General features: G+C 47.1%; 1 pseudogene; it reads left to right on the top strand.

The window, feature by feature from the left end:
• The first annotated feature begins 9,332 nt into the window (after positions 1–9,332).
• The window catches only part of LOC115297806, an 11,303-nt pseudogene continuing 5,652 nt past the window's right edge, over positions 9,333–14,983 (top strand).

Below are 14,983 nucleotides of genomic sequence, written 5' to 3'. Positions count from 1 at the left end.
CCCCTCCCCCGCTCACACTCTGCCTCTCTGTCTAAAATAAATCAACATTAAAAATTTTTAAAAAAAAGAAGTGAACATTGTGAATCTCGACTCCTAAGACAATTGATACCAACGAAATACGAATTTAATCTCTAGGTACTTCTTATTTTTATTATGAAAACTCTCCAACCCACAGCAGAATGCAGATCACAGTGTGACCACCGCCCACCCCCACACGCCTGGACTTCACCCCCAGAGAGTGCGACCCGTACCCTGTGAGAACTGTGCTCACAGGCATTCGTGCCCCATCGGGACCTGTGGAACCAGCGAGGAGTCAGAACCACTGTCACCCTGTTACGAGAGAAAGTGGCACAATGGTTACACCCCCGGCTCCTAGAAGCAGGCGGGCAGGACCCGGGTCTTACACGAGCCACAGGTTAGCTGTGTGACCTGGGGCCAGTCCCCCACCGCCCTGTGCCTTTCATCCGGTGGCCGCCCACCCATTGACCATCTTCGCCTGAATCGATTATCCCACCGGGGAATGAAAAACGGTTATTTTCTGATCCTAGCGAGCCTTCCACCATTTATAAACGAGGATTCTTCTCGTAACGTTCTCTCATCAGCCAAAGCAACACAATTATCAGAGGAAAGGAAGGACAGATGCCTAACTATTTCCCTTTCATTGCTTCTTTTCAGACTAAGAATTTCATGCTTCCAATGGCTGCCAAGGAACTGCCCGTCCCCCCACTCATCTCTGCCTCACTCTGCTTCCTCTCTCGGGCTCGTGATAAACTTAGGGGTTTGTGGATTGCATGCATTGCCATCGCCATCATTTTATTTCATGCTCAGGTTGTCCCGTCTGACCAGTGGAAGTCCTGTCACGTTGGCTCATGTGTTCTGCGACAGGACCCCAATAGTCTGTAATAACTTCCCAGGTTTGGGGCACAGCCCGCTGTTCTAGGGCTCATCTTGTATATTTCCTGCCCCAAGAACTGGAATCAGACTCCTTTTTAAGTGTGTATTTATTTATTTTGAGAGGGAGAGAGACTGTGAGTGGGGGAGGGGAGGAGAAGAGAGGGAAGAGAGAGAGAGAGAGAGAGAGAGAGAGAGAGAGAGAGAGAGAGAGAGAATCCCAAGAAGGCTCCATGCTGTCAGCTCGGAGTCCGATGGGGGGCTCAAACCCACCAACCGTGAGATCATGAGCTGAGCTGAAATCAAGAGTCAGACACTTAACTGACTGAGCCACCAGCCCAGGTGCCCTGGGGATCAGACTTTTTCTCAGACCTTGGTTCCTGTTCATGAGGGATGGAATACAGAGACCACAGTCCTGAGGCTAAGAGGTTTTTTTGGTTTTGTTTTTTTGCCTCTGGGCATTTTTAGTGGGTAGCACCAACACCCACATTTTATAAAAAATCAAAGGTATTGTAAGATCATACTAATATTTCTAATTCAAACTTCCCAGTAGATGGACTTCAATATCTTTGATTTTGTAACGATATCTCTCTCTTTTATACACTGAAAATCTTGGACCTTAAAAATAGGAACGTAATTTATGAACTTGCTTTATTTTCCTACATAATATTTTAAAGAGTAATACCAATATTACTAAAAATAATATGACTTTCAAAATGAAATTTAAGATCTCTTGGCAACACTATTCATACGTTGAGTGAATCAGTGTATCCAGTAAGGATATATGACCCCAGTACAGTTTTCTAAAGTAGCACAAAATAATTCTTTCCACTATGTGGTTTTTTTTCCCAGCTCTGCTGAGCTGTAATTGACGTAGAACACTGTACATTTAAGACATGTGATGTGTTGATTTGAGACTCCCGTATTACAGCCTGATCACCATCGTGGCATTAGCGAACATCTACCACGTCACCTAATGACCATCTCCTTTTGGTGCGGGATCTCCTGCCTTAGCAACTTCCACGTTTATAACACAATATTATTAGCGTATGTGTATTAACAAACGCTGTGTTATTCGGCTGATTCCCTTTTCCCAATTTTCATTTCTTTTGGAATTTTTTAAATTTATTTGTGAATTTAATTTTATACAAAAATGATAGAAAACAAAAAAAACTGTACAAGATAAAATCAGAAAAATATCACTTCCATCTTGTCACTTAAGAGGTAATCTTTTTTTAAAGAAATAATCTGTCTTAATTAGTTTTATTCAAAGCTAACAAAAATGTTCGTAGGTTCACACCTTGAGTTTTTCCATTTAACAATTTATTCTGGAGATCATTTCAAATCTGTGAATAGCTTTCCTCTCCTTTATTTTAATCAATGAAAATTTTAAATTTAGTATTTTATTTGGCCTAGATCTTAAGACTAAAATTCAATAACTTTGAATTTGACACGTATATATGCCAATGTTATCAACACCTTAGTCAAGAGACACATTTCATATAATTAATCAATCAAAATGACTACTATTTAGATAGATCGTCTTAGAAAGTTCTCTGTGCCCCCTTCAATCATTCTCCGTCACTGCAGGTGGCCCACCCCGACTGGCAGCCACGGAGGTGTTTTCTGTCAACACAGATTATTTCTGCCAGTTTTCAAATTTCATATAAAATAGGATAAGCATGGATTCCTGGTCAGCATGACATATTTGAGATTCGAATACATTGTTGCACATATCAGTAAGGTTTTGTTTTTTGGTTTTTTTGCTGAGAGGTATTCCAATCCATGGATATACCACACTTTTCCCATTCAGCTACTGATGGATACTTAAACTGTTTCCAATTTGTGGAAAATACAAACAAAACTGATATCAACATTCTTGCATGCCCGTTTTGTGAATATATGGTTCCATTTCTCTTGGGTAAATAGCAAGGGTGGAGTTGCTGGGTCAGAGAATGAATTCATATTTACCTTCATGATAAACTGCCAAAATGTTTCCCAAACTATCAGGACCATTATGCATTCCTGCCACCGGTCACGTGTGACAGTACTCCTTGCTTTGTTTCCCCACCGACACTTGGTATTGTGAGGTTGGGGTTTTTTCCCCCTTTTAACTATTCTAAAAGGTATGTAGCAGTATCTTGTGGTTTTAAATTGCATTTCTGATCATAACTAGTGATGGTGAACCTTTTTCATGTCCCTGTTTGCTTTCCACATACATTCTATGATGAAGCGTCTGTTCAAAACTTTTGCCCATTTTTTATTAAGATGTTTTCTTTTGGCTGAGCCTAAGAATCCTCTACATATTCTGAATACGAGGCCTTTGCTAGCTGTGTGATTTGCAAATACCTCCTCCCGATCTGCCACTTGTCTTTTCATTCTCTTAAAAGTCCTTCTTAGAGAAAGAGCTTCTAACTTTGATAAAACAGGAAGTATCCATTTTTTTCTCGTGTGGATCATATGTTCGGTGTCATATTTGAGGAGCTTTTGCTTGATCCAGTGACACAAAATTGTCTCCAGGGTTTTCTTCTGAAACTCCGTTGTCTAAGATGATAGCCACTATCTACATGGGGTTGTATAATTTAAATTAAATTAAGTAAAATTTAAAATTTGGTTCTTAGGTCACACTAGTCCCCCTTCAATTACTCAATAGTCACACGTGACTGGTGGCTCCCACACTGGAAACACGGATATTGAACAGCATTGTTCTAGAACGTTTAAGGCTTTAGGCTTTACCTTTAGGGATTATAAGGAGAAAAGGATGAGTTCAGGCTTGGGGTTTGGGGAGCAGGTATTTTGCTTTGTTTTGCACACAGATGTCCAGTGGTTTCAGCATCATTAATTGAAAAGATTCTCCTTTCTCCTTTGACTTGTCTTTGCACCTTCGTCGAGATCAGTCCCCCATATCCATGCGGATCTCCTTCTGGACACTCTACTCTGCACTATTTTTTCACCAGCATGGCGTTGTATTGACGATTTTAGCTTTGTAGCAAGCTTGATATCAAGTGTTATGGGTCTGAGTGGAGAAGTGTTCCCTCGTCTTCTGTTTTCTGCATGAGTCTGTACAGAGTTAGTATTAATTTTTCCTTAAAAATATTGTAGAATCCACCTGTCATGCTGAGCAAGCCTGGAGTTCTATAGCAAGACTTTAACTACAGATTCCATTTCTTTAATAGACAGATGACTATTCAGGCTATTTCTTCCTGAGTGACCTTAGGTAGTTTGTGTCCTTGAGGGAATTGATCCATTCTGACCTAAAGTGTCAAATTTGTGGGCACAAAATTGTTTGCAAAATTCCCTTGTCATCGTTCAGTGATTGTAGTACCTCAGTGGCTTCACTCTCACCTTTGTGAGGCTGTCTTCTGGTGCCTTCTATGTCACTCTTGTTTGGTCCCACTTGAATTTTATCAATTTTGCTCACCTTTTAAATAAAAAACGACTTTTGGTTTTGTTGCTTCTTTCTATTACTTTTTTATTTTCTGTTTCATTGTTTTATTCTCTTTATTGTTTTCCTCCACCTATGATTTTCCATTTTATTTGCTCTTTTTTTCTATTTTCGTAGAGTGAAAACTTAGGTGATTGATTTAAGACCTTTCATTTAACTGATTAATTAACTAAATGCTGAATCTATTGGTTCATTTTTAATATTTCATTAATTAATTTTAATGCTAGAAATTTCCCCCTAAGCTCCGTTCTAGCTGCATTTACAGATTTTAATAGGTTGCATTCTTAGTATTACTCGGTTTGAGATATTTTCTAACTTCCTTTGGTCAAGAGTTATTTAGCAATATATGCTTAATTTCTAAGATTTTCCAGATGCCCTTCTTTTATTGATTTTTAGCTTAAGTCTTTATGATCAGAGAAGATAATTTCTATTATTTCAGCTTTTTTCAATCTTTGAAATCTATTAAGGTTTTTTATAGAAAAGGGTTTATCTTAATGAATGTTCCAGTAGCACTTTCTGAGAATGTGAATTCTACTGTTTTTGAGTTACAAAATCCTGCAAATATCACTAGGTCATATCTAAGGTCTTCAGTGTTCTTATTGATTTTCTATTTGGTTTAGCGACTGCAGAGAAAAGAGTTTTGAAGTGTCTAAGTATCCTTGTGGATTCCTTAGTTTTCCTTTCAGCTCTGTGTCTTTGCTTCCTATATTTTGAAGTTTTATTATAATTTGATCAGTCACTTAGAATTGTTAAGTCTTCTTGGTGAATTGACCCCTGTGTAATTGCACACAGTCTCTCTTTTTTCCTGAAAGTATTCCACGTGTTGAAATGTACTTTATCAGGTATTAGTGTAGCCACTCCAGTTTTCTCTGTATTGCTTGTTGTGTGAAATGTATTTTTCTATCATTTTGGGGCTATTTATATCTGTATATTTAAAGTGGATTTCTTGTAAATAATACATAACTGGGTATTATATTTTTATCCAATCTAACAATCACTGCCTTTTATTTGGTATATTTAACCATGTACATTTAGTGTGATTATTGATATGGTTGAATTTAGCTCAACCATATTACCATTTGTTTTGTTTGTCTCCTAGGTTTTTTATTAACTTCTTCTCATTTTTCTGCCTTCTTTGGACTATTTTAATTCTTCATGGGTTTTTTTTTTTTCATTTTAATTTTCTCTATTGGATTTTTGGCTATACTTCTTTGTATTATTTTTCAGTGCTAGCCAATTAGATTATACTACTTGTACCCAACCTGTCATGGTCTTCTTAAAGTTAATATTTTTGTGTCAGAGTTACTCTTCATCCTTGCCAGCCTCTGGTACGGAAAGTCTTTTTAATTTTAGCCAGTCTGGTGGAAGGCTAGTAGTAGTATTTCAGTGTGATTTCAGTTTTAATTTTTGTGTCTTATTGATGCCAAAAGTCTTCTCACACGTGCACTTGCCACTGGTGGATCATCTTTGGTAAAGTGTCAGGTCAAATCTTTGACCCATTTTCAGTTGGGTTCTTTGCTTTATTACCACTGAGTTGTAAGAGTTCCTTATATATTTTGTACACAAGATCTTAGGCAGAAATATGTCCATAATATCTTCTTATTTTCTACATAACATTTGTAATATCTGCAGAATTCTTCCTTTTCCCTTTTTCACTCCTTATATTGGTAATGTGTTTTCTCTCTTTGGTTCTTGATTAGTTTTATTAGGAGTTTATCCATTTTATTGATTTTCTCAAATAATCTACTTTTGACTCTGTTGGTTTCCTCTGTTGTATACTTGCTTTCTATTACATTTATTTATGCTTTTGTTTGTATAATTCCTTCCCTTCTGTTTTCTTTGGAGTTGGCTTGATTTTCTTTTTCTTGCTTCTTAAAATGAGAGCTGGAGTTATTGATTTTTCAGCCTTTCATCTTTTTTATATAAGGCTATAAATTTCTCTCTAAGTACTACTTTAGTTACAATCTACAAGTATAATATGATGTGTCTTCATCACCATTTAGTTAAAAATATTTTCTTATTTCTGAATTTCCATTGTGATTTCTTTTTTGAACCACAGGTGACTTAGAAGCATGTGGCTTAATTACTAAGCAGTCGGAGATTTTCTAGCTATCTTTTTGCTATTGATTTCTAACTTAATTGCACTGTAGTCAGAGAACATTCTCTGAATTATTTCAATCCTTTGAAAATGGTTAAGCCTTGCCTTATGAGCAACTGTACAGTCAATTTGGGCAAATGACTCATGTTCATTTATTCGAGTGAAAAGCAGGCACATTCTGTCTTTGTTGGGTGCAGGGTTTTATATGTGTCAATTAGGTCAATTTAATTAATTGCGTTGTTCAGATCTTCCATATCCTGACAGATTAGTTCGTCTGCTTGTTCTATTGACTATTGAGAAATATGTCTTAACCTCTTTTTCCATGATGGCTATGCCTCTGTGGCTTTCCCATTTTTCTATTTTCTCAGATTTTGGCCTGCACTTGAAGTGTCACCCTGACCAGAAACCCCCTCTTTTATCTGCTTTATACATTAGAGTTCATGAAATACGTGGCGGGGGAAGCCCCACTTCTGATACAGAAAAATGTTTGAAAGTTGGCAGAGAGGGTTTCAAGAGAGGAGGCGCTGACAGGGGAGTCTCTCCCACCTCGTCAGTGGGAGTCACGTAATGCACTGTGTCTCCTTCCCTCCTTCCCGAAATGCCGTCTCTTGGAAAACATTCCATTATAATGCCTAAGACTTGGAGCCAGAAAGCTTTCCCAAGCTTTTGGAACTGGGGATTAAGATAGAAACAAATCATCCACGAAGTTGATATTTTTTATTAGTCAGTTGAAATCGAGATCAAAATCTAAGTTGTCTAGGAAGATAGGGGGGTTCCAGGGACCCCCAAGCAGGGAAGGAAAAGCTCTAGAAACAAAGGAATGTGACAAAGTCACTTCCCTGACCAGTGGCTTTCCAGGAGCTGACCTCACAGGATGGAGGATTAGTGGTTCTCCTATATTTGGAACGATGACCCCAGGGTCAACCCAGACCATGGTATGGGGGCTTCAGGTCTTCATGCAGCTAGGAGCTCCCTCTAAAAGAGAGGGACCTTTCTGAGTAGCAGCCTGCAACCATGAGCAGGCTCTTCCGTGTCTCAGCGAGTCATAAGCAAGTAGATTATTTGCTCTTATTTTGAGCTGCTCCCTGGGGCAGGGGGCAGGGCCAAGGACGGTGTGATCCGTGAGTCAAGTTATCATATTATTAAAGGGGTACATACCCCACTCTCACCTAAGCACTCTAGGGGTTACAGGTGAAGGACCCACAGTCCTTGCCATAGAGCAATGTGCGATCTATTAGGGAAGGCAAGAGACTCATAAACACCAGAGAATAAGGCAGGAAACCCACTGAGACTCAAGACCCAAAGTTAAATACTGTAGAGACTCAGGGAAGAAAGGACTCGGGGGAAGCTAGTCATCAGGAAAGGCTTTGGGAGAGGAGTGGGGCTTGACTAGACCCTGGAGGGTGGTAAGGACAGAGAAGGACAAGGAGGGGCCATCCCAAGCAGTGGGAGCAGTGTGGCCAGGGCACCAAGGGAGGTTGAAACAGTCTGTCTAGGCACTAGTCAAAGCAGCAATGAAAGGAGGGCATGGGTGGCTCAATCCGTTGGGGAGCCAACTTCGGCTCAGGTCATGATCTTGCAGTCTGTGGGTTTGAGCCCCGTGTCGGGCTCTGTGCTGACAGTGCAGAGCCCGGAACCCACTTCCAATTCTGTGTCTCCCTCTCTCTCTGCCCCTCCCCCATTTGCACTCTGTCTCTCAATCAATAAACATTTTAAAAATTTTTAAGCAGCAATGAGGAAAGCCTGCCAGGCGGATATCTACAAAGAAAACACTTCTTTTCTCAGAAGTTTGAGGATCTCTTTTTAATGAGATAGAACTCATATACTGTAGAATTCGCCAATTTAAATTGTACAACTCAGTGCTTTCAGTACATTGACAGAGTTGCACGGCCAACCCCACAATCAAGTTTAGGACACGTTCGTCACCCCTAAAAAAACCCTGCCCACACTGGCAACCACTCACTTCCCACCAACCTCCCAGCTCCGGCAACCCCTGGGCTACTTTCCGCCTCTGTGGATTTGCATGTTCTGGACATGGTGTATAAACAGAATCTGTTTTGGGATGTGTACCCCCAAATCTCCTACTCCTACTCTAAATCCCAGTGTCCCAGAATGTGACCTTGCTTGTAAATAGGGTCACCCCCCCCCACGTAATTAGTTAAGGTGAGGTCATGCGGAGCAGGGTGGGGTGCCTGGTCCGGCACAACTTCTGTCCTTACAGAAAGTGGGGATTTGGACGAAGACACACACAGGCAGAAGACTGTCCACCAGACAAAGATTGCCAGCAAGCCACCAGAAGCCAGAGCAAAAAGCAAGGAATAGACTCCCCCATCACAAGCCTCTAACGGAACCGGCCTCCCCGGCGCCTTGATGTCGGACTTCTGGCCTCCGGAACCTATAAGGGAACGGATGGCTGTGGTTCAAGCCACGAGCTTGCCGTGTTTTGTTACGGTGGCCTCAAGACACTAGCGCCATCTGCGGTCTTTGGTGGCTGGCCCCCTCCGCTCGGCGTCACGTTTCCAAGTTCCCTCCGCGGCGTGCCAGGGCTCCCTGCCTCCCGCGGCCCCGCCGCGCCCCACTGCCGAGAGCGCACCTTCTCCGCATCCACTTATCAGCTCGTGCACGCGCAGGGTGCTTCTACTTTGGGGCTCTCGTGCCCAGTGGCGCCGTGAGCGTTCTTGCACGGGCTTCTGCGTGGACATGCGCTTCCATTTCTTTCTGCTGCGCTCGTAGAAGTGGCGCCGCCCCAGCTTGTGGAAACTAAGATCTACTTTCTGAGGAGCCGCCACACTGTTTCCCTAAAGGCCTGCCGCGTCTCCCCTCCCCGCCAGCCACGGGGCCGGCTCCGGTTCCTGCCCTCACCCCTGCTTGCTGTTGTGTGTCTTTCTGATTACAGCCATGACGGTGAGTGGGAAGTGTGTTCAAGATTCTGCTTTTAGCCTTTTTGACAGACAGCCAGGATTCTAAGACATCACATGCCATTTACAAGCATAAAACCAATGTCCCTTCTTATCAAATGTGACTTTTACCAAACCCTAAAATTTTGTGCATTCCACCTGAAAACCGACCACGGGGTCCTGGTCACTTGGCCCAGGGTCCCCAGGCCCGCCCTTCACAGTGAAGGGGTGGGGGGGGGAGGGTGACACAGATTTCTCCAGTTGTGCCTCCCTTCCCTTCTTGCAGTTACTATAGAAACTGCCGCAGCTCCGAGCCCTCCCTCGCCTCCTGGATGTTAATAAACAGCCTCATTATTTTGCAGAAAGCGCTTTGAAAAATCAGCAGCCCCACAGTTTCATCCTGGCCCAAATTAATGAGGAAAGATTGAGGCTCTTTTTTTTATTATTGACCATGAAGAAAAGGAAGAGTTACAGCTCATTTGTGCACTTTTGCTGTATTTATGTTTTATGTATCAGAAAGTGATTTCCACCTCCATTACGCATCCCTAATGTCCTCGTTACATTCAAGGTATGGACCAGGAATCTCTTTTTGCCCATCAAACCACCAAATAAATCGTGGTAAGAGATATTAGGAAGGAATAATGTTTAATGGTCATCTGGGCTGTGCTGCCTAGGGAAAGAGAAATCTGTTTTTCGGCCGAATGTCACTGAGAAGTGGGAATCTAGCAGCTTCCTTGCCCCGGGGGACGGGTCAGGGGCGGGGGCGGGCGGGCCTGCAGACAGAGCAGCCTGGGAGAGGCCAGGCCGCAGCTGGGACCCAGGCCCCAGGTTCCTCGGCGGCGAGTGGGAGTCGTAACAGAAGCATTAGAAATTTTTTAAATTTTTTTTAAGGAATAAGCAAAGGCTAGAAGGGCCGCTACCTGGACAGGGAGCAGAACAGAGGATTCCAAGAGGGTTCCGAATTCAGCTGGGCCCCCCCACGAAGCTAGGGCGGAGAGTCGAGGGGGGGTCCTGGGAGGCCCGGGTGAGGCAGGTGCTGGTGGAAGGGGCAGGTCGGAGGACGACGGCGTGAGATTCCTGGAATTGGCTCTGCGGACCGGCCCCGGGTGAGCTCAGGGTGGAGCGTGGAGGGCCGGGAACCCGTGGCGGGTCAGGAGGAGAGAGTAGGTCAGGAGAGCAAAGCTCCGTAAGGACCCCACCCCCTCGGGTGGAAGGGGCACACTTCCCACTGGATTTGGCGACAGCCAAGGGCTACTGGTGTCTCCGTGGGACCTGGCCCCCGAGAGCAGGTGCGGCATGGCGAGGGGCGGGAAGTCCAGGACGGGCAGCCGCAGGGCTCGACCCGAAAGAGAAAGAAACCAGAGTGTGGGAGGAGGGAGGCGCGCCCAGAGGCGCAGAGAGCTCTGGCCAGGTCGCCCTGCCCCCCAGGGCCCACCGGCCTGACCTCAGGGGAGGGGGCCCAAGAGGGGCCTGATGGGAGCCACAGTCCCCCCGCCCATGGGTGGTCGCACCCACTCCCAGACAGGGAGAGGCCTTCAGGAGGGGGACTGAGCCCGTGCACATGGCCACACGGCACTGACCCACCAGACACGGCCCCTGCAGGAACAGCAGGGTCCAGGCTCAGACGCAACAGAATGTATGAGAGGAAGCAAATGATAGAAAGTAGCCCGATGGGTCCATGGAGTCTCTGTCGCCTGTGTCCGGCTGCCAGGCCTCCAGCAAGCGTCCGCCGGGCCAGCTCTGTCTGCTGTGTCCCTCAGACCCTGTCCTAACAGCGGCGCTAATGAGCGGGGAGATGGCCGATAAAGGCTCTGGCAGGAGAGCGGGGAGCCGGGCAGCCCACACTCTAGAGAAGCACCACATGGTCCTTGGACGTCGGCCTTGCCGGCCTCTCTGCTCTCCAGCTCGATGCCGCAGGCAATAGCGAGTCTGGCAGCCTCCTTGTTACCGAGGGTCCCCCTCCTCCTTTCTCTGGGCACCTCCTCACCACGGAGGCTGCAGTGCCCGCAGCTCAGCTGCCCGGGGCCCCCTGGGGTGCCCGGACTGCAGTGGCCTCCAAGGGAGGGGTGCAGGGAGGATGCCCCAGCCAGGGGGGCCCCGCAGATCCCCTTCCCGGGAAGGCCAAGAACACAGCTGCTCACACGCCCGCCCTGGCGCCACGGAAAAGTCGAGGAAGACAGAGGCCCTGTTCAGTGAGCAAGCCTGGACCCAGAGCGGACCCAACTTCAGGCCCCAGGAACTGTCCACTGCCCACACTCTCCCTACGCTCTCCCTACGCTCTCCCTACCCCCAGATCCTGCTCCGTCCTTCATGATCATACCTGCATGATAAGTGTAGGGACCTTACTATAAGGCGTTAATCTGGGTGCACAAGCAGTGTGTGAGTGTGTGTGTGTGTGTGTGTGTGTGCGCACGCACGCGCACGTGTGCACACACAGGTACAGTGGACCCTGGAAAAGCACACGTTTCAACTGGTAGGTCCACTTATGTGCGGAATTTTTCAATAAATACAGTCCAGTCCTACAAACATGTTTCTTGTACTTATGATTTTCTTTTTTTTAATTTTTCTAATGTTTTTATTTATCTTTGAGAGAGAGACACACAGAGTGTGAGCTGGGGAGGGACAGAGAGAGGGAGATACAGAATCTGAAGCAGGCTCCAGCTCCGAGCCGTCAGCACAGAGCCCGACGCGAGGCTCGAACCCACGAACCGTGAGATCACGACCTGAGCAGAAGTTGGCCTCTTAACCGACTGAGCCCCCAGGCGCCCCGCACTTATGATTTTCTTAATCGCGTTTCCTCCCAGCTGACACTGTGGAGGGAATACAGCGCAGAACATGTGACAGAGACCAGGTGTTAATCGGCTGTTCCGTCTCTAAGACTTGCGCTCAACAGGCCCTTATTCGTAGTTGGGATTTGGGGAGTCCAAAGTCGTACCCGGGTTGTCCAGGGGAGGGGTCGGGGCCCAGCCCCCACGTTTGCTCCAGGGTCAACTGTGACGCACACAACTGAAATGCACGGATGCTGCTCCCGAAACGTTTGCGTGGTCACCCCGGCTGTCAAGGCCGAGAGGTGTCTGTCCTCCTCGTGGTAGGAGCCACAACCTCATCAGGGGGACGGGCTGGCCTCTGCCTGGACGTGGGGGTGGCCTGGGCTCAGGAGCATGGGCAGTAGGCCGGCCGGCATGGGGTTCGGGGAGACTCCCTCTGGTCCATCCCTCCTGCCGTCCCATCAGGGACAGACAGACAGACCGCCATATACGCTTGACAGCATGTCGGATGCTTTGGGGGAACTGGATTGTGGTAAGGGGGCGCTTGGGCCGAGAGAGAGGAAACCTGTGAATCTGGTGTCAGACTGGGGTCCTTGAGACGGCGGAAATTGGGAAAACACATGCAGGCAGTGGAAAAGCCCACGACCTGATAGCACAGAGCCTCATTGCAGTCATGCCCAAGGGCTTGAGGGACAAGGGCTGGGACAGCGGGATGACAGCAGACAAGGCTGAGAGGTGACCCTGGGACCGGCCGGCAGGGTTACTGCATGGGGTCCAGAGACCACAAAGACCAGGCTGTTCTTTACGTCAGTTGGAAATTGTATTCGTGTCCCATTACCACAAAGTAAGTGGCATAAAAACAGAAACAGGGGCGCCTGGGGGGCTCAGTCGGTTGAGCGTCCGACTTTGGCTCAGGTCATGATCCCATAGTTCATGGGTTCAAGCCCCACGTCGGGCTCTGTGCTGACAGCTTGGACCCTGGAGCCTGCTTCAGATTCTGTGTGTCCCTCTCTCTCTGTTCCTCCCCTGCTCATGATCTGTCTCTTTCTCTCAAAAGTAAATAAATGTTTTAAAAATTAAAAAAAAAAAAAAACAGAAACGGATCCTCTCGTGGTTCTGGGGTCTGGGGTTCCAAACTCTTGGTGTTGGTAGGGACACGCCCCCCAGAGGCCCTGCCTCCTTCAGCTCCTGACCCGCGGTGACAGCGCCCGGGCTGTCCCTGGAGCTCTCCCTGTGCATCTGTCTCTCTTCCTCCAAAGACGCCTGCGCCTGGATGCAGAGCACATTCGGGTGTGATCACATCTCTACCCCTCACGAATTACACCTGTAAAGACCCTACATCCAAATAAAACCACGTTCCAAGGTTGTGGGTGGACGTAAATTTTGTATATTTTCTGCCCAGTACCGGGAACCACTGGGGAGTTCTGGGGACAAGTGTGACATGACCTGATTGGGTCTTTTTCTTTTTAATTTTTTAATTTAAATTCAAGTGAGTTAACATACATAATATACAGTGTAGTCTTGTCTTCAAGAGTAGAACCGAGCGATTTGTCACTTACATGTGACACCCAGGGCTCCTCCGACAGATGTCAATGCCCGTCACGCATCCGGCCCATCCCCCCCCAACACCCCGCCACCAACCCTCAGTCTGTTCTCTGTATGTGAGTCTCTTATGATTTGCCTCCCTCTCTCTATATTCCCTTTGCTTCCCTTCCCCTGTGTTCATCCGTTGGGTTTCCTAAGTCCTTCATGTGAGTGAATCATGCATCTGCCTTTCTCTGACTGACTCATTTTGCCGAGCACAGTGCGCTCTAGTTCCATCCACAGTGTTGCAAACGGCCAGATTTCATGCTTCTTGATGGCCGAGGAATACTCCATTGTATGTACAGACCCTTTTCTTTATCCACTCATCAGTCGATGGACGTTTGGGCTGTTTCCCTAATTTGCATACTGTCGATAGCATTGCTATAAACATTGGGGTGCATGTGCCCCTTCAAATCAGCATTTTTTAAGTTTGTTTATTTACTTAGAGAGAGACAGAGACAGCATGAGCTGGGGAGGGACAGAAAGAGAGGGAGAGAGAGAGAATCCCAGGCAGGCTCTGCACGGTCAGCCCAGAGCCCGACATAGGACATGAATCAGCATTTGTGGATCCTTTAGATACATTCCCAGGAGTACAGTTGCTGGCTCATAGGGTAGCTCGATTTCTAAGTCTCTGAGGCACCTCCATCCCGATCTCCAGCGCCACTGCCCCCGTCTGCGTCCCCACCAGCAGTGCAGGAGGGCTCCCTTTCTCCGCATCCTCGCCAACACGGGTCTTTAAAGGATCCTTTGGTTGCGCTGAGAACAGGCTATCGTGAGCCAAGGTGGAAGTGGGGACCCGAGTTAGCGAGACGCTGCCGTAATCCAGACAGGAGACAGGGGCGGCGCGGACCGAGGTGGTAGCTGCCAGGGCCGGGGGAGCAGGGAATATTCTAGGTCAGTCTTGAAGGGGGAGCCAGGAGGGCTTGCCGACAGATTGGATTCCTTCACCCGGCCTCCCAGCCCCCCCCCAAACTACCTGGCGCTCCTGGGTGCTGCGTATTGCAAAGCCATTAGCTCTCCATCCATCAGCAGGCGGCTGGAGGGGCCTGCGCAGCCCCATCACAGCCTCTGCCCGCACAGCTCGGTCCCCTCACCCTGTCGGGGGTGGAAGAGCGCAGCCCGTGTCCGCCCGGCCAAGGCGAGCAGCAGGTGCGTCCTGGCACATGGACCGGGGTGCTGGTCCCAGAGCCCTCCATGTGATGGCTCAGAGGACGGCCAGGGGCACATAGCGACCCTAAGTGGGGACAGCGGTGCCCCCGCATCCTGCAGAACAGCCCCCAGAAGAACTGCAGCCCCGATG

This window comes from Suricata suricatta, chromosome 8 (assembly GCF_006229205.1).
Source record: "Suricata suricatta isolate VVHF042 chromosome 8, meerkat_22Aug2017_6uvM2_HiC, whole genome shotgun sequence".
NCBI lineage: Eukaryota > Metazoa > Chordata > Mammalia > Carnivora > Herpestidae > Suricata > Suricata suricatta.
This window is presented reverse-complemented; position numbering and strand designations above follow the sequence as displayed.